General features: G+C 40.2%; 1 protein-coding gene across 5 annotated transcripts in view; it reads right to left on the bottom strand.

Annotated features, from left to right (window-relative positions):
• Positions 1-19,031, bottom strand: part of OXR1 (oxidation resistance 1) — a 290,302-nt gene that overhangs the window by 108,192 nt on the left and 163,079 nt on the right. The window lies entirely within an intron of this gene.

Here is a 19,031-nt window from a genome sequence, read left to right on the forward strand (position 1 = left end):
GCATGTGAGGTGAGGAATGGGTCACGAGCTCTATGGCTGGAACCACTGAAGAAATGGTATCTACCCAACAACTAGCAGCTAACACTGAAGCAGAAGTAGTTTTGAAGAGTTGTCCTTTTCAGGATGTCTGTATTATTTGAGAAATTGAGAAGCTATATATGCTGCCTGCTAGGACTCTACCTGATTGCCAACTATATCCACAGATTATCTGCTGTAGAAGTATCTACCATCTGTAGTCTGAGAAGGAAGACAAAATCAGCACTACACACTAACCTAGACTTGCCCAAATTTCATTTAATTAAACTCCACTGAAATGTTACAGAAGTAACATGCATCCACCTATGTCACTGAAGGTGAATCCCAAACTCATTCACCCATGTTTTTTAGAAGCAGTAACCAAAATCAGTATACCCACAGAAGCGGTGGGGTTTGAAGTTGAATAACCCTGGATATTCTTTCCTATTTTCCTAAGGATCTCTCTGCAGAAGGAACTTTCTCTGTAAAATATAGCAACCAGAGTATCTTGTCTACACTCAGCTGACGGACACCGAACTTCTTCCTACCACTCCCACTTCACTTCCCTAAAGTTAAATCTGTAATAAAGACAACACTTATGACACTCTCAGTAATGTCTTATAAGCAGTATATATCTGATAACTTAGGCCACATTCAAGAGCAACATTCAATCTTCTGGGGTACCTCTAACAGAGAAAGTCACCTGGCAGGCAGAGAGGAAAGCTGCAGCAGACTCACCTGCTCATTTGTTCTGAGGAGGAACAAGAACAAGACATGAGACTGCAACCAGTACAGTGCAGGCACAAAAAAAAATTCAGGGGGGACTCCTCTCCCACCTTTGGGTTGGCAACCACAACATATCTGAGAGGAAATGTGCCACTGGGCACCAAGCCTGCCTGAGGGCACTGGCAAAGAAGGGCCAAAAGGCAATGGTGAGAAGAGAGAAGAGCAGGATCTTGCTTGAGGAAGATGCCCTGGGTGACACCTCGGGCGGGGGGGGTGTGGAAGGGACAGGGAGGCAGTGGTATGGGAGCATGATGAAAGGTAAGAAGTCTGAGAAGGTCTCCATTGTGGAAGACCCTGGTTTACATAAGTATTAGGTATCTATACTTCAAAAAAGGATGTATTACAAAAAACCATTTTACTCATTTTGCTGAACTGCGACAAGAAATTATTCTGAGGGTTTATAAGGCAGGCTTGTGGTGTCCCAGGATTTCTTATATCAATCTTCAGTTGTAAAGTTTGTATAGTTGTAGGCAGCACTTTTTCTTTAATTGCGATTATTTTGAAGACTGTCTAGATTTGTAGTTTGGTTGTTCATATTAGGCTTGATTTCCCATTTTTGCAATATAAAGCAGACACTGTCCACCTCCTGTCTTCATAAAACAGAAATACAAGCATAGCAGCAAGGCAGAAATGCCCTTTGTAAGCTCACTCAGTGCACCACTACACCGCAGTTACCCAATTCACTCTGTTTTGTACAACGCTGAAATTATTTGTGTTCATTTGATGAGTTAAAGGCTGGAGTTGAGCAGGATAAGGAAAGATTGAGTTTGCACAGTGAGGACTATTCAGTATTAATAAAACTTCCAACTCAGTGTAAAACAGTTTTATTTAATCTGAAAATCAAAGTCTAAAACTGTCTTGCATTATGCAGGAAGAAAAAAAGTAAGCTTATTTTGTTGCTGCAACCAATGAAAATACTGAAAGCTGCATTAAATAAGCTTTCTAATAGTACTAACCCATCAGGAAAACACAGGTTCATAATTAAAAAGAAATAACTTCCCCTGGTTTCTACCTTTTTATATCAAAGGCCTGATTGATGGAAAATAACCCACAGCAGTGCTTTTCAGCTGAGGCGCTGCCAAGCCAGCAGGCAGCAAGGGCAGCCTGACACTGGGTGCTCGTCCTCCCTTGCCATCAGCCTCCACGTGTTTCAGTCACCTGCCAGGTATTGACCATGTGACAGGGGGTACACGGTTTTGCTCTTTCAAAGTACAAAGCGAAGGGCAGACTCCTCTCATCTTTCATCCAAACCACAGGGGGAAAATCCCTGTGTCCTCCCTGTGCTGGAAAGCCTGATGCGCTGGAAAACTTTATGTGCATTCAGGTACATGGGTTGTCACAGGTACATACTCTCTGCCTGTTGTATTAAAATTTCAGGGTGACCAGCATTTGAGTATAATGAACATCTTGAAAGCTCACCTGCTTAATTGAACCAAGGCTCTCTGACAAAACAAGACTTACTCCTCGATGCAAATCATGAATAATCGAAAAATAAGATCTTCAACATGTAATGGTTCATCTCATGAAATCAAGGCAAGAGACCTTTTTTTCCATATTAAATATATTATTTCTCTTTGACCACATAAGCATACATCACATCAGCTGTAAGCAAACCCAGACACACTAATTGGACACCTAAACAAGATCCAGTCCGGCTCCCTTTTTTTGGAAATTGTATGTTCATTTTCCCTTGCAGAAATATATTATTCCGGCACCAGTGCAAATATGAGTCAGCTCCAAGCGCTGGTATGATTGTATAAATATCTCTCTGCACCTCAGCAAAAAGTTTCAGGCCAGCAGAGTCTCAGCTTTTGGAGCAGGGAATTTCAGACACCCGAAGACCACAGCAGCACTGGGAACATCCTGAGGCTGGAAGCACCCAGGACTTGGTGCTGGGAGCCTCCTGGGTGCCAGACACTGACCCTTCATCTGCTCTGACCTGGCACATCCGTGTGCGTTGATGTGCAAAAGTACACTCTGGATCTACACATACCCTTTTGGCCAACCTGTTCACAAGATGGACTCCTGACAGAAACCAATTCAGTAAGAAGCGCTCTCTGTCCCATATTAACTGTCATCAAATATGAGTGCAGAAGATTTTAACTAGTAGTTTATTAAGAAGCACTTCATTAAAGAGAGTAAAAAGCCTGCTTTGTTCTTTCTCTTATCTCCTGAATCATGAAAGCAATGAATCCACAAATGCTAACAAATTTCTTCTAATTAGTCTTTAGTAAACAGCTGATGCCTCATTAAAAAAAGGAAAAAAAAAAAACAAACCAACAAACAGCCCCTCCCGCCCCCCAATATACATTCTGCTTAGTAATAAATCTGTCGTTATCTGCCATAGACTTTCCTGAGGGCACAAAACTGTTCTTTTCTGATGTTACCAAGGTTATTTATGTAGACATTTATCATCATTTCTTTGAAGTTCATGTGAAAAAGATCCTAAAAGGTCCTAAAAGAATATCATCTATATTTTATCGTTAGTGACTACAGAGGGCTAGTGACTCATTCTTGATCTCACGCTAATCAGTGGCGTTACTCATTCACTTTGATAGGCACAAGATGAAACTCTGAAGTTGAAATCCTAATTTCCTGAAATCAACGGAATTTTTTTATCCATTTTATGAGGTTCAGGATTTCAGCCTGAAACTTTGAAGAGAGCATAAGTTGACTCCTTTGCAGAGGCCTAACACAGAGCCTGTGCACCTTAAATCCCTCTTAAATCTGCTCTGAGGGCTCTGCTAATGTATAGTGCTTGCATCTCTCACCTGAATAATCACAAACTTGTCCCCAGAAACCAATACAGCCACATACATTTCTAGCATATTTTACAGCACAAAAGTCTACAGAAAGAGATTTCAGATGGCTTTGTATTTGAAAACAGGACTATTAGACAAAATGACAAAACACAGTGTTAAAGTAAAAATCCAACTTCAAAATCCAGGCTATTCATTTACCTAAGGAAAAGTCAGAAGCATTTTTTCCTATAGAAAAAAACCCAACCACCCAAACTTCAGGATTCAGTATTATGGCTTTGTACTAGTCCATTTCATGTATTCATTTTTATTTACTCACATTATATAGTTTAAGCTTCTCTACGTTGCATTGTTTTCCAGCTGCAATCCTCACTTAAAACCACAAGGTGAATTACCAGATTCAGAAACACAAATAGAAACCCAAAATACAGTCTGGCACTTCTAGATAGCGGCTGCGCATGACACTGCTCTCCCCCAAACTGTGACTGCTGCCAGCCTCAGCGGTGGGTCTCTTTTCATTACCAGCTCTCAAAAACCTCTTCCGTTTCTCCCTGTCACCGATGGGGGTAGTGCTGGCACTGGAGTCACTGATGCACCTAGGTGTTGAGAGCACTCTAGTCAGAACAGCATGGACAAAGTACCCAGCCTTTTGGCCATGCTTTCCTGCAGGGACCAGGCTTCGTGTTGTCCCAGTTATGCGGCCAGCAGGACTTCAAGGTGCTATGGATATGTCTCCCGTGAGCACAGTCACCGTTAAAGACAGGAGGTGTTGGGATCCTCAGTCCACAAGCCACAGCATCCTGCATCCCTACTGTGATTATTCAGCAGACTCAAGACTATTTTAATTCTTCACCAGTGATATGCAGGGTGACCCAAACAGCTTTTTCACAAGGTATTCTCTAACCACAGCAGCAGGATGGGAATGTAACAGTTAGAGTGAGTTAAAAATAGTCAGTTTTCAGCAAAATGTGTTTCTTTTTAATTGAAGACAAAATACAACAATAAGGGTTTTTTCACTGGTGGTCCAGGGCCAGCATCTTTGTGAAGAACAAGTCTCCGGTATACAGTTTAAGACCTAAGCCTTCATTGCTGTGTGAGTGTTCCAGGAGCATTGCATGTCCATCAGAGTTCATGGACCATAAGCTGAAAACCACAGAATAATTCAGGTGAAACCTACAGAATAATTTAGGTAAGAAGTAGCCTCTGGAGGTTACTCCAAAATATCCACTGCTTTCCCTTCATCCAGTGGGCCAGTCATCTATCTCATCAGACGATCCATTCCTCTGTGTCAGAACTTGCTCTGACAATGCTTGCCCTTGGTAAATCCATGCTAGGTGGTCCTAGTCATTACCTTAGTATTTGTGGGCCTGGATGTGGCTTCTATTTGCTCAGTCCCAGGGACTGAGGTGAATCTGGCTAGCCTAGATCCTCCTTCCTGAAGACAGGTGTGACATTTTTCTATCTCCGGTCCTCACAAAGCTCCCTGACTGCATCACCTTTCCAAGATGACAGAGAGAGGTCTTACAGTGGGCCAGCTCCCTCAGCACCTTCAGATGCATCCTATCTGGTCCCATGGATTCACATAAACCCTGGCACAATTGCCTGTTTAATAAAGAAACTGGCTTTAAGACTTTGACCTTACAGATTGGACATTTAAGACATGATCTTGTGTATTTACGAAAAACAAGTTATGTTCTTAATTGATTAAGCATACCCAAACCCATAAGGAATATATGTAAACCCGCTTTAACAGTAAGTTATGCAGATTCAGTTTATCGCAGGCATCCTTGCCCTTGGAGTATGAGATCTACCCAGTTTCCTATTCATCCCCTCACTATTTTTTCTTTGCTCCTCTGATCTTTACTTCTGTTTTTATCTATCCCAAAGCTTGGGGATTGTTTTCCATATCCCTCACTGCACCCCAAGCACTCCTACTAATGTTACAAGCCATACCCCTCAGCTCAGGAAGGCTAAGATGAGCTTATATCTACGCTGCAGAAATGAAAGTATTTTTGTAAATAACCTTTTGTAATCATACAGAAAACAAGATTAGAAAAGAAAACACAACTCTTCCAATTTCAAAAAAGTAAAAGCAAATTTACTTATTAAGGAATCGTATTCAATTGTAAACAAACTTTTTGTGATAACGTCACAATACTGGTGTTGCGTTCACCTAGTCCTGGCACATGAGACATCCAGACAATGGTACTACAATAATTCTTAATCTATGAATTTTAACTATATAAATGGGAAGCCTTTTATTTTTTCTTAATATGGTGCAAAGAAGCAATGCAGAATCTCTCAAATCAGTGCCATGCAGTACCCACAGACACCCATCCCTCCGCAGCTCGGCCCCACTGGTTGACTTCAGAGTCCTCACTGGTCCCAATGAAAGGACAGAGCCCAAATGAGTGACACTTGCATCGTTGGGGAAGCCCCAGCCGAGAGTCCTGATGTAAACCTGCCACAAACTCAGTAATACTTATGACAGTTCAGCTGTCTTCCCAGGCCAGGGGTGGGTGAATAGAGAGGATCACATTGGTTAAGGGAAAAGATATTGTACCTGTTGGTCTGGATAGGCTATGTGGACATGAAGATATTTTAACTTGAGATGGTGTTAATGGCTGCCATCAATCAAGGCTTTAATCTCTAGACAATATGAGATCTTGTCTCTAGGCAAAGACAGTTCTTAAACTTAATGGTATGCTAACAGCTTCATTCAAGCTACATGAAAGAAGCAGCTGAATACTACAACAGGCTAAGACAGCGAGACAATAGAAGCTACTGCCCAAGGCAATCATGCACATGATAAAACCTAAGTCAGGGGATACTTTCAATATCCCCAACTATCTTATTTGAAAAAAATGTTTAATTTGTTCTCCCGTTATCCAGGGAGAATAGAAGTCTAGCATATCCATTAGTTTCCACTGTATCTGAAATTGCCTAAAAAAAATAATTCACAGAAGACCTAGCACAGCTTATTAACTCAAGGGCAATGCTACTTCTGTTGCTTCCAGGATCCGTGGACAACTTGACCACTTCGTGTTACCCAGGGCGAGCATCATGCAAAACCAAGGCAGCTCACAGGCACACTAGGCAACTAGTATGGACATATGTCACATGTGGCTCAAATGGCTCTGCATACTTAGCTAAATCCAATGAGATTTTCTTAGCTCTGCCAGGCCTAGCAGAATCACTATTTTGCACCAATTTTCTCAGCGTGCATGGCTTCATCAGCCTTCTCTCAGCTGGGTCTGAGCCAGCTGAGTGCGTCTCTGCTCAAGCTAATGAAGTCTTCCAGAAGCGGGGGCACTGAAAAGTGAAGAGATGCCGAACTGCTCTGTGAGAGCCAAGCTGTCCTTGGCATGGATAGCAGGCAGAACCTGCTGCATCCTTAAGCAGCTCCATCCAGTGCTGCTCTCAAGCCTTTGCATACTTCCCATCCCATCCCACCCCATCCAGGCCTTTCCTTATCCACATGCCACAGGTCTCTCTCTTCCCCCTCCCATTACCGCAGGAGATAAAAGCAGGCTGCTGCAGGCAAGTCCTCAAGCAGCCACTTCGCCAGACAGACAGAACAGGCTGCTTGGATTTTTTTGTGGGGTCAAGTTAAATTTTTGTCCTCCTTTTTCTTTCAGGGCCTGCTGGTTTTGCCATCATTATTTCATAAAGAAAATCTTAAGACATACTCTAGCGTGGAATAGTAAAATACGAACCAGTCCTCTGAAAGCTCGAAATCATCCCAGTCTATGAATGCAAGAGAAGATACAGCAATGAACAACAACAAAAAAAACCCAACCACACAACAACACAACAAAAAAACCTACTGAAAGAAATCAAATGAACTCATATTTCCTCCTGATTTTCTCTAATGTATTTTCCTCTGTCAAAAATAACAATTAAAAATACTTCTAGTTCTACATCGCGAAACTGTGAGATTCTCAAACCATATAAATATCACCAATAATTAATATTACAATATACTACCATTGTATACAAGTTTTAAAAGAAAAAAAGACAATGACAAGTTACTATGTTTCTAAAAGCCTAAGGCATAGATTTATTTACAATACACTGTAACATGATTGTTTCCTCAGAATTATTATACCACTAACATTTCCTATAAAACTGAATGATTAAAATGGTAAAACAAACTTACTTAGCAAAAGAAAAGCTCTGTCACAACACGGTATTTTAGGCACAACACTGTGTTTATAAACTCTCCCCAAAACATACTGGAAGTGCCAAATCTATGCTTAACACACAATTCATACAGCCCTGACAAGAAATAAGTGAAACCAGGCAGTGCTAGGGATGTAGGCGTGCGAATACCATCTCAAGACATCTTTGTGGGAAAGTGCCATTTTGATTGTGTAACTGGAGGCTCAGAATTCACATCAAGGAACAATTATATTCTCTACTACAGTGCCAATGATCTGATTAATCCAATCTAGTTGATAGATGTCACTAGTGATTTTTATTGCAAATTGGCCTGTTTGTATTTGCAGATATGACATTAATGCTATCTGGGGGCTGTGCCATGTCAAAAGAACGGAATTTATGCCTGACCTATGTCTGAGAAAGTCATCCACATAACAGGTGAAGAAGGGAGCTTGCTGAACACATTGTGTCCTTAAAAACTCTATTCCAGGGAAGAATCAGTCACCATACAAGTTGTTACCACAGTTCACAGCTGCAACAGCCCAAATGCCTGCCCTATCTGAACTCCATAGGCTAATAAGAAAGATATCATTTGGAGCACAAAACTGAAAGAGAAAGTAGGACTAAAATATCCAGCAAAGAATCACACACAAAAAAATCCTAGAATGTTTGTGTGTTAGTTTTAAACGTTAAAATTTTCATGCAGAATGACAGGGTTCTGCATGCTTTTGCAGCCTGTCAGAATCTTTGTGGCTGCTGCAAAGACACGTATAACAAACATGACACAGACTTCTTTTATTTTAAATCATCTTTCCACTATTCAGCTCTTTTTACATGCTTAGAGATCACAGATCCCTCATCACCTCACTTCTGCTCATTTTGTATCATCACACAAATTTCCAGTCTACTGTGTCTGCAGACCTCGTAGCCATTTAAATACATAACCGAACCCTGAAGGCACCACTGTGTGTGCTGAGGGCAGAAGAAAGCTACACCAAAATATTGTGGGTGATGAGAAGACAATCTAAGGAACATTCAAACACCCCAGTCTTTGGGAGAAACTACTGCAGGGGCTGTGAGGCAGAGCAAACAGCTTGCTCCCCCTGCTCCCCAGGTGCCAGCAGCGTGCTCTGTACCAGCCTGAATGGATCTTGTTCCAGGTTCACCCCAGTAGGAAGAAGGTTCTAGGCCAGAAGAGAAAGGAAGGTTCTCAGCAACCTTCTCCCTCATGTAACCAAGCTGAAGCTGGAAGTAGTTTGTCCCTGAATCCCTGCCTACATTCACAAATGATACATCGCTTCTGAATTAATATACAGAATTAATATAATGTACCATACAGTCATAAGTGCATAGATGCTTTCTCTTTAACTGTACAGTAACTGAGTATTTAGAAGAAGGAAACAAAAAGGCATACTTTGTTGATTTTGCGTCTATTTTCAAGGTGCCTATACCTTCAAAGTTTGGGCCAGCCTCAATTATGCCTGGTAGTCCTCCAAGGCATAAGCACAAGTCTGGCAATCTTCACATTGAGCTGTAGGTTTTGTTGCCATGAGTTAGTAAAATGCTTCCTTCTGCCACATGCAACGGGTTTTGTAGTCATTCACAACTTGCAATTGAATGTTAATAGCAATGATGGGTACGGTACATTGCACTGGAGCACTGAAGACTGGAGACCCTGTTTTATTAGCATGACAGATCGTACTACCACAATACCCGAGTGCATTCTCAGTACCGTCTTACCAATCAGGTTAAACACAGCTCTGGAGAGACCACTTCATGGGTGAGACGCTAATGTTTGCTTTTGACTCTCCACCTTTAAGTCTCTGTGCTGTGGCTGCTACTACAGCAGCTCATCAGTATTAATTGGTATAATCTTTTATGACAACTTGACCAGTAGAAACTATTCCCATTATCACCAGTTCATTCCAGAGGCACAGATCCCACTGAGACAGATCCCACCCACAGACACCAGCCTGAATTAGTTCTGGGTGATGGTTCTAGGGTGAAAACGGTCGATATCCTCTTGTTAATTCAATGAGCTCTTACTAGTATAATTGCAGCATATTAGCTCAAATAGGTATAATATTACTCTTCCTAGCAGTTAAAGTATCTATCTTTTTTTTTTTTTTTTCCTTTCTTCTTCTCTTTTGGTAGCATTCAATGTTCAGTCGGGAAGCTAGTTAATTCTTTACAGAATCGTAGAAAAGTATTTAACCTCTGAAAAATAAATAATAAGGACTTCTGTAAATTCAAAATATTGTAACACCAAGTTACCATTACAACAACAAAAAAAAATTATTACTTTTTTGTAAAAGTAAAACTGCAATCTGGGTCTTGCAGTCTGATATTTCAAAAGCAAAGAGTTTTGCTAGAGGACATGCATGGTTATAATAAATGAGACTGTAAGGTGAATTGCTGTTTGTCTTTTCACAATGGAGGACAGACATGGAAGTTTTCCTTATACGTTCCCTTGGCTGCACCAATAAGATCATCCCATATAAAACATAATACCGTTGCATAAAACATAAAACACTAACAACAGGGTTTTTTAAACACAGTTCTGAGAAGTAGGAAAACATTAGTTAAATAACAAGCTCTAAGAAATCACAATCATCTAAAACTTTAGGACACCAAAAACATCGGTTCAAGCTCTCATCTCAGGGCACATAGGTCAACTAAAGACCGTACTCAGCTTGCTACAAAATGCAACAAAAAACCAAACACACCACCACCACAAAAAAAAAAAAGAGGAAAATTAGGTTCTGAGACACCTGACTCCTGATACATACAATAGCAACTCCCTCCATGCCCCCTAAGGCCATATTTTAAGCAGGTAAATAGGCGAAATGTGCTCTGTTTATTTAACTGACATTTTAAACCAGCAATAAATCAAAATGAGCAAAAACTATACCCTAAAAACATGTAACAATTTGTTGCAACTCATTCCTCTTAGTCCTGAATACTCTATAATACCTTAAAGTTATTTCCTCCTGACTCTCATATGTTTTTACTAGGAGAAACTGGCTTCTGCCTCGGATATGCCAATTAGGCCAGCTTCAATGAACTACTTTTAATTCCCCCGTACTTTTGTTCTTCTTCTAGTACTGCTCCTTGGAAGGCCTTTCTTAAGCACCCTTCCAAATCCCCACTAAGCTGCTGCTAAAGTCTCTTGCTGTACTGCCTAGAGCGATGCTGAGAGCAGTAAGAGAAGCTGAGGTCACTGCTGGCCCAGCAGGTAAGGCAGCGCTGTGCCCAGATCTGCAAGCTTGTGGCGATCTGATTTAGTAAATTCACATGCTACAGCAAAGCTTTGTAGCTTTCGTGAAGCAGACGCAGAAAAGACACAGCTCTGCACAGGCACCATTTGTACCTTAAGGTCTACCATCGGATCCCCTTGGCTCAGTTTAACACCTTATAAACAAACCCAGGTATCTACAGGCAGGGCAAATGTCTTCAGAGCAGCCTCTTGGGCTAGCTGTTGCCCCCACGGGGCCTGCTCCAGCACAGCATGGACACACTCACCCCTTCCTCTGGGCTGCTTATCGCGGTGTGCTCCCCAGCAGTCTCTCAGACTGCAAGCCCTCTGGAGCAGGGACTGTCTCTTGTCCTGTTTGTAATGCACCAAGCACCAGAGGCTCACCAGCGGGGCTCCCAGATGTCACAGTAATAGTTTGATCACTTAGTATTACTCACAAATGACTAAATGAGACGGCTACTGGGAGGACACTGTGCTCATTCAAGGTACTGTCATTGCTTAATCAAGTAATCTTATAATTAGTTTGAATCAGTCAAAATTTGTAATTCAAGAAGTAAATCATGTGCTTTAACAACATTAGGGTGTCCTCACTACCAAATTTCAGTAAGTTTCCAATATTTGAGAAACTTTCCATGATGAAGGAAGTGGTTAATTCGTTATGTGCTCATTAGCAAAATATTTAGAGACAAAGATGTTCTTAAAACATTTCAAGGTTTGAGAACAGATCCTATAGAATTATGTTTAACTTTTGGATTGAACCACTTTTGCATATTTACATTCCTTTTCTAGATAACAGGAAGAGTTACATTCATATTAATCAATGCTATGAAAATCACGGCAATTATTTACATGGCAGACACAGAGCTCATGTCTCACAAGTTGTGCTTTCACGCTGACAATCTAGAGCAGGAGCTGTAACAGAAGACCTACACTTACATCTTGAAAAAGCATTTTTGCTGCCACATTAATTTTACAGCAGAAGCTAAAAACTCGTTGATTTGATTACACATAGGCACAGGACAGATGTCTACAGATGGCTTTGGGTGGATGGCTATGAAACTGCAACAACTGTGCAACCACATGTGAGGAAGACTTGGAGCGAAGAGGTTTATTTCCTTTGCTGCTGATGATCACTTTGCACAGCAACCAGAACCCAATTTCCACTCCATTTTGTGCCTCCAGAAGTTTTACTTCAGTGAGCAGATCCTGATTCACAGTGTTTTTAGAAATTCACACACGGGGCTCTCACTGCATGGTTTTATTTGAAGAGAGCTCAGCGGTCTCCAAGAGGGCCATGTTTTACCTCTGTGAACAGCACAAACTGCTCCTTCCTAGGCTAGCTTAGATACTGCAAAGTCTTTTGGCTGAATTCTTTCCTGTTGTTCAAGGTTAGGGTTTTTAAAAGGAAAAATTCACACAACATACAAAGTAAATAATTATTAAAAAGCACATGTTTACTAAAAATCACTGTCATTTGGAGGGCCCAAAAGCAGATGTGGACACCATTTGGGCAGCACAGTGAAACAGCTGGAGAAAGCAGAATCAAACACTGCAATTAAGTTATCAAGTTATTCAAGTTGTAAGAGGAATTCCAGTTCTTGGACTGAAGCTGTGAACTCAGTGGGGCTAACAGACTATTCCACTGCCAGTGCAAATCTATTGGCACAAGAAGTGGTGGAAGAAACAAGCAAGTTGCATCCCCTCTCTCCTGCACACCTCTCTGCTCGAGCAGTGCACCGTGCACACACACACCCTGCCTGGAAGGTAGGGAGCTGTTGGGCTGCTCCCACTAATTCCATACTTCTGCCTGAATCACAGTAATTCCTAACACAACACCCTTATGCAGGTGAAGCCATTTTAACCCTTACCCCATACAGCCTACTGAATAGCATTCTGCAGAAACAATGGGCCAGATTCTGCTTAAAGCTTTGATGAAGCAAACCCATAGCAAACTTTATGAACATTGACAGCTTGTGCAGATTTATACCTTTACCTAGGGATCACAACAGAACATAGCAGTGTAGATTATATTTGTACAGAACATTAAAAAATCATACATTTTTGTATCTGCCCCCAAGTCTTATGAAGCTTACTTGTTTTTAAATTATCTGCATTCACAAATTCTACATGGCTAAACAGAGAGCATTTAATCTAACTTGATTATCAGATTTGTAGGCATTGATATTTTCAAGCGGTTAACTGGGTAACAGCTAATTAGGATCTGCAATGCAGGGACGACCCTCTCCTCCCCCTGAACGATGCCAGCATATAAATACCTGCTGCATTTGAAAAACTCTTAAATCACTAGCCATTAAGAAACACTAATAACTTCAGTGGTGTCATGCATAATTTATTATGAAGAGACTCTTGTAGCCTGTATCAGATCATATCTGCAATCTCTGAAACTGCTGAGGTTTCTTCCCAACTTCAGTGGCTTCTGCTAGAATTTCCAGTTGGTACAACTACCACACTGCCAGTACCGTCTTTTACCAGGAAATTTTACTTCTCCGATTAGGACAGTTTACCCTTACGTATCTTATTCACAGACTGTAATCAGAAATATGAGCTGGAATCAGGAAGAAGGAATGTTATAAAACAGCAGAGCAAATAATGTGCCTTGCAAAGAAACTAATTTACCTGATGGTGCTGTCAGCATTATGAAAATGAAGGGCATCAGCATTCATACAACAGAGCAAAACTACCCACTCATCCTAACCCGTTTTCACCCATGACCAAATTTGAATTTCATGGAAGTAGTTCAGCTCACTTGAACAGGAATTTGTGTATATTTCAATACAAAACTTACAAGTATTGAGGAACTGGAAGACAGACCCTTGGTTTTTAAAGAAATGAAATTATCTCACTGATTTCAACAGCCTTTTTAGTAGGGTTCTGCTAAGAAAGGTGGTGGCAAATTGCTTGATCCTGCTTGCACCAGTGAAACAAAATCTAAACCAAAATTTTAAGCCATACCCAGACAAACAGAAATTATCTGTATTGAATAGCTTGAGCTGAAGCTGTTCATGCAGTATTGAAGGCAGTTGGATTACAATTGTTCTTTGGATTACAGCCTAAACAGACCAAAACCATCCTCATGAAGATGGCTTCGAGTAAATCACTTAAATACAACAGGATTTAAACCCTCTACCCACCAACAAATATTAGAGCTGTTTACAAAGTATGCTTTCATCAAGTTGTGTTTACTATGAGAAGGAAGAAGTTTTAGCATGTCTTTATCTTGCATACAATCCTACCTTTTCAAGTGAAGAAGGATCCACTGAAAAATCACAGAAAATAACAAAATGACAGGTAAGGACTCTCACAAACTTTAAGACATGTAGCTCAAACTATAGAGTTTATAGAAGCTTACAGAAAGAAAGTGTAATTCTCCATTAGTTGTTTGCTGTGAATTTAAAGCTGGGGGGGGAAATGTCTTCGCTTCCTTTCCTGAAGAAGAAATGTAACTTCCAAGAGTGGGAAGACTTGTTCTCTGTGTCTTTACATCCTTAGACCCTAGGAAGCAACAAGCTCTGGTAGAGGGAATGCAAGTATTAAATTGAAAACACATTGGTTCCTCCACCATCCATTAATTCAGCAACTTGCAGCATTTCCCCAAGTGGGATAAGCACTGGGGCAAGTTGCTTCAAGCAATGAAATCCAATTACACTTTAACTGAAGCCCCTGTTTATACTAACAAACGTGAATATATCTAAAAGGGAAATTATTTCTAAAATGTATTCATTCTGTATTACCATTTTCAGTGCCTACTGAATATACTGTGCTGTAAGGGACTCCTGTTTGTTTAATTTTCTCTTGCTGTGATGGTAGACTGCATGACAACAGGTTTTCCATTATGCTAATACATCTACTAGCAAACAACTAACACTAGTTAGCTAACAAACTATTCAGAGTTGCAAATATCTTCTTTCATTAATATGAATTTCCCAACTAGGATGGGATCACATTCCTAGCAACTTTTCTACATAAATCACTCCAGCAGGACCATCACAGATGTCATATATAAATTAAATTTGCTTTCAAATAACATTACTTGACGCTAAATAACCTAGTCTCAAACTGGCATCAAGACCAATTAATACATTTATCCCATATGCCTTGGGGTTTCACACATAAATAACATTAGACTGGTATTTGTTAGAATATTGTCCTCATTCTTCTCTCATCTGTGCTGTATCAGAAGCAAACAAGCTCAGAGAGATGAACTGTTCTGCCATAACCCGAACACGCCTCCCTGAATCCCACAAAAATTGCAAAGAATCCCAAAAGACACCCACTCTTTGCCCCCCCAAAAACCCTACCAATAAATCCCCCATACACAGACACTGTCTTTGTGATGGATCTTACAGCAAACAGGTTAGATTTCTCTCTGAACATATACATACACTAGCCTAAGGGGGAAAATGACGCTTTACAACAGAGTCAATCTGCAAGTAATTGTTGAACAGAATTACTCCTGCAGCAAACCCTGCCTTTTATGCTATCACCTGGTGGCACTGTTATACAGCCTTCCAAATCTCTCTTCTCAGTGCCTGGCTCCTGGGAAGGCACATGGTGGTGGTGTTACCCTGGGGTTACACAGGGCCCTGCAGGAAGGTTTGGGACCGGACGGAGAAAGCCAACTGACCTGGACACTGGTTTGTGCTTTGGACTTAAAAACACAGCTGATCTCCCCAAACAGGCATGTTGTCAGCTTGACATTTGGCAAGGACACACATCTACATCTCAAGGCTGGTGCTGGTATAAATAATTGCAGTTTGCACATATATTGCATATTTCTGATATTTCTGTCTTAAGCAACAAACTGGTAAGCTAACTGAAGACCTGGGAGGTTTCAACGGGATAAATACTAGGAGAAAGCGGTAGTATTACTGCAGATGGTTTTAAGGGAACTTGTTTCAATGAGCAGATGAACATGAAGATCATGGAATATAACCTGAGAAAATCACACTAATTGCAAATATTAACGACTTATCTTTCCTGTTTGTAGAAATATTTCTTTGTTTCCTTTAGCAAAGATAGAACAGTCTTTATACGTTGTGCTAAAAACACCCAAAACACAAACACACCGCAATGTGCATCTCCTATCTTTCAGAGCACTGAGGTATTATACTAATTGAAATGTTCATAAGCTACCTGTAAAACTGAAACATCAGTTGTTCTGTTAAGCAACAGATACCTCTTCGGTGTATGAGGTTAGGTACCATACACATAGTTTTGCATTCAGACATACTGTGTGTATTGGTTAGAAAACATAATCCCACTGGAGTCTCTATCATCTAAAAGTTAAATTATATTTAGGGGTTTTCCTCTCTATTTTTGCATCCTATTCACACGTAAATCATCTTGACAGTAGAAAAGGGGCAAGTACCAAGTCTACAAGTGGGTGGGTACCTAAAACATGCTAAATGTTTCCACCTTTCCCCCCCTCACAGAAGGAAAGCACTTCTTATCAGTATATTTGAAATGAGATTTCTGTGTTTTTACCAATAAAGTAAATTTGCTAGAAAATCTCTCCCTGTTCTTTAAAGCTAGAAAGCTAGAAAGGAAAAATTTAAATGCAATTGACAGGAATGTCAGCAGCAGAGCAAGAATCAAAATATACTGCCTGATTTTTTTTTTTACCAGAACATTGGATTATGGCATGAGACAGGGCTTTTCTGATATACTGCATCATTATTCAAGCTCTTCTCAAGCAAGCTTTTTGATAGCACCTTTCCTCCTCACTCCCTGGGCTCCTTTCTCATTTGCTTGCACTCTAACCCTTTTGTTGCTTTCTTCTTGTGTTGGTGCTTTACTGACCCTAGGTTCTTCATACCTGAGAGCTGCCCACTCCTTGTTTCCAAGATACCCTCTGCAATCAGATCTCTCTTTCTGTACCCAAGCAGAGTTTATTAACTCGTGGTTTATTCAGATGAATTACAGATCCCTCAGGCATATGATTTCAACCATATGAAATAATCTCTCAGCCATTCTTTTCTAAGTAATACAGATACAAGTTGTAATAAAGAATTTCTGTTCTCTCCTAATGTAAGACAGCTTCACTATTCATGTTTAAAAAATAAAATTAAATGTCCTGTTTTCAAGTTGTCCGTAACTGTCATTTAGCATACACACTCCAGAAAAATTAAAAAATCAAATCATTATAAAAGAACTTAGTTGCAGTGTGTTGTTCTTGCCAGTGAAGAGAAAAATGTTAATTGCCCTGAAGATGAAATTGGTAAACTATCCAACAGAAAAGGAAGTTATGCTTTTTCTGTCCTCTGGTAAATGAAATAAGAAACTGAATTTGGTGGTGTTTATGGCAGCAAAATGGTGAAAGAGATGGGGCTTCCAAAAGACCATCAAATGCAGCAATCCTGTTCAGTGAGTACTGAGACACGGAGCTGAACCCAATCCACCCTTATTAATGGATCTTACTGGAAAAGAAGTGTTTCTGGCAGGCTAGTTACCATCAAGTGTAACAAGGACATGCTATTCCTAAGAATATGCCATTTCAATGGATGTATTATTTAAAAAACCAATCCTTCAGAACAACCTTGTCATAGCAAAACACATGCTTCCTATCTTGCAAGAGACTGCTATAGGGTTTGAGGTGAGCCCTTCTCAAATTCTCTGTCTTAACTCTCATATGTTTTACTTGTGATGAGTTATAAACCTGCCCATAACCCTTAAAGAAAAATGTAGTATGTGAACAGGCCAAACTATTTGGCTTGGTTTATCTTCCAGCAAACAACGAAATCCTTGCTAATAAGAAATAAGGTTTTTCTTTTATAACTGTTATATTATCCTCTTCTGTCTGACAGGTTTGGAATGCATGTATTTAATATTGATGAAAAAACCCCACAGGTTTAGATCAGTGTCAGGTAACACAGGCAAGTTGTTCTATCTTAACTAAAAGCTGTCAAATCCGACTCAGCTGTGGTTTACAGTCCCACAGGCAGTCATGTTTCCCACTGGAGCTGAGTCTGGGCCACCCCACTGGACGACTTTTTGTTAGCTCAGAGTCAGCGCTGGTGTCATTTAGTATTTTCTCAGGATTCACACTGGCAACGATTTCTCTCCAATCCCAGCAGTCTTCAATACTCAGCTGACGTTAATGTTAGCAGCTATGCGGGGAAGTCTTGACTTGTGAACAATCGGCATCTGATGATCTATTAAAATGAGAGTTTCTTGTTCTTCGATAGAATATTTGCCATTTCATTTGCAGAATGAATTTAAGCAAATTTCTCAAAACAGCATTTAATTTTCATAGTACATTTTAAGCTGCAGGTTTTCAAAAATGTCTCTATGGCAGACCTATTTTCTCTCACTTATTCAGAGCAAGAACATCAGAAACTTGGCAAACCATGGAACAACTAATCTCAACACTGTTTTACAAACAAATGAAAAGGGAAAGACATAATTACACTGTAGGTAGATCACAAAAGCACCTAATTACATACTCAAGTGGTCACACATGTTCTTAAACAAATGTATGGCTAAGATGCCTGAGAAACTGCTAGTCAACAGCTCTTACAACAAATCATGCTTGCCACATTTCCTCTGGCAGAGGAAAGAGACTGTCACTATCTTCTGCAAATTAAAAGAATAAAAGAATCTCTCCAGCATATTAATTAATGAGATTCATTGGAAACATAGTGGGCTGCTGCCACTATTTAGTTTTCATGAACGTATCTGGCCAATTAGTATCTAGATTTATAAAGAGGCTTCTTTCATAAATGTTAAATATTTTATGCTTGTAAAGTCTTAGCATACTCCTATGTGCATACTAATACTCTGTAATTGTGGAATGCTCAACAGTACAATAATTCCATGATAAAATCCAACTGTTCATCCTGTCCCAAGACAAAAAATCAGGGTTTAGCAATAACACTCAGATCCCATAGGTTTTTTTGGGGAAGAGCATAACAACAAGCCAGTTCATTAAGATCCAAAAGGAACTTCATAGCAAACTGTCCTGGAGATTAATCCAGCAGCTCTGTTTCGTGAAAATCATATCTCATTCTTAGTTATGTATCAATATAAAGAGAAAG

Source organism: Falco biarmicus, chromosome 3, assembly GCF_023638135.1.
Source record: "Falco biarmicus isolate bFalBia1 chromosome 3, bFalBia1.pri, whole genome shotgun sequence".
NCBI classification, from domain to species: domain Eukaryota; kingdom Metazoa; phylum Chordata; class Aves; order Falconiformes; family Falconidae; genus Falco; species Falco biarmicus.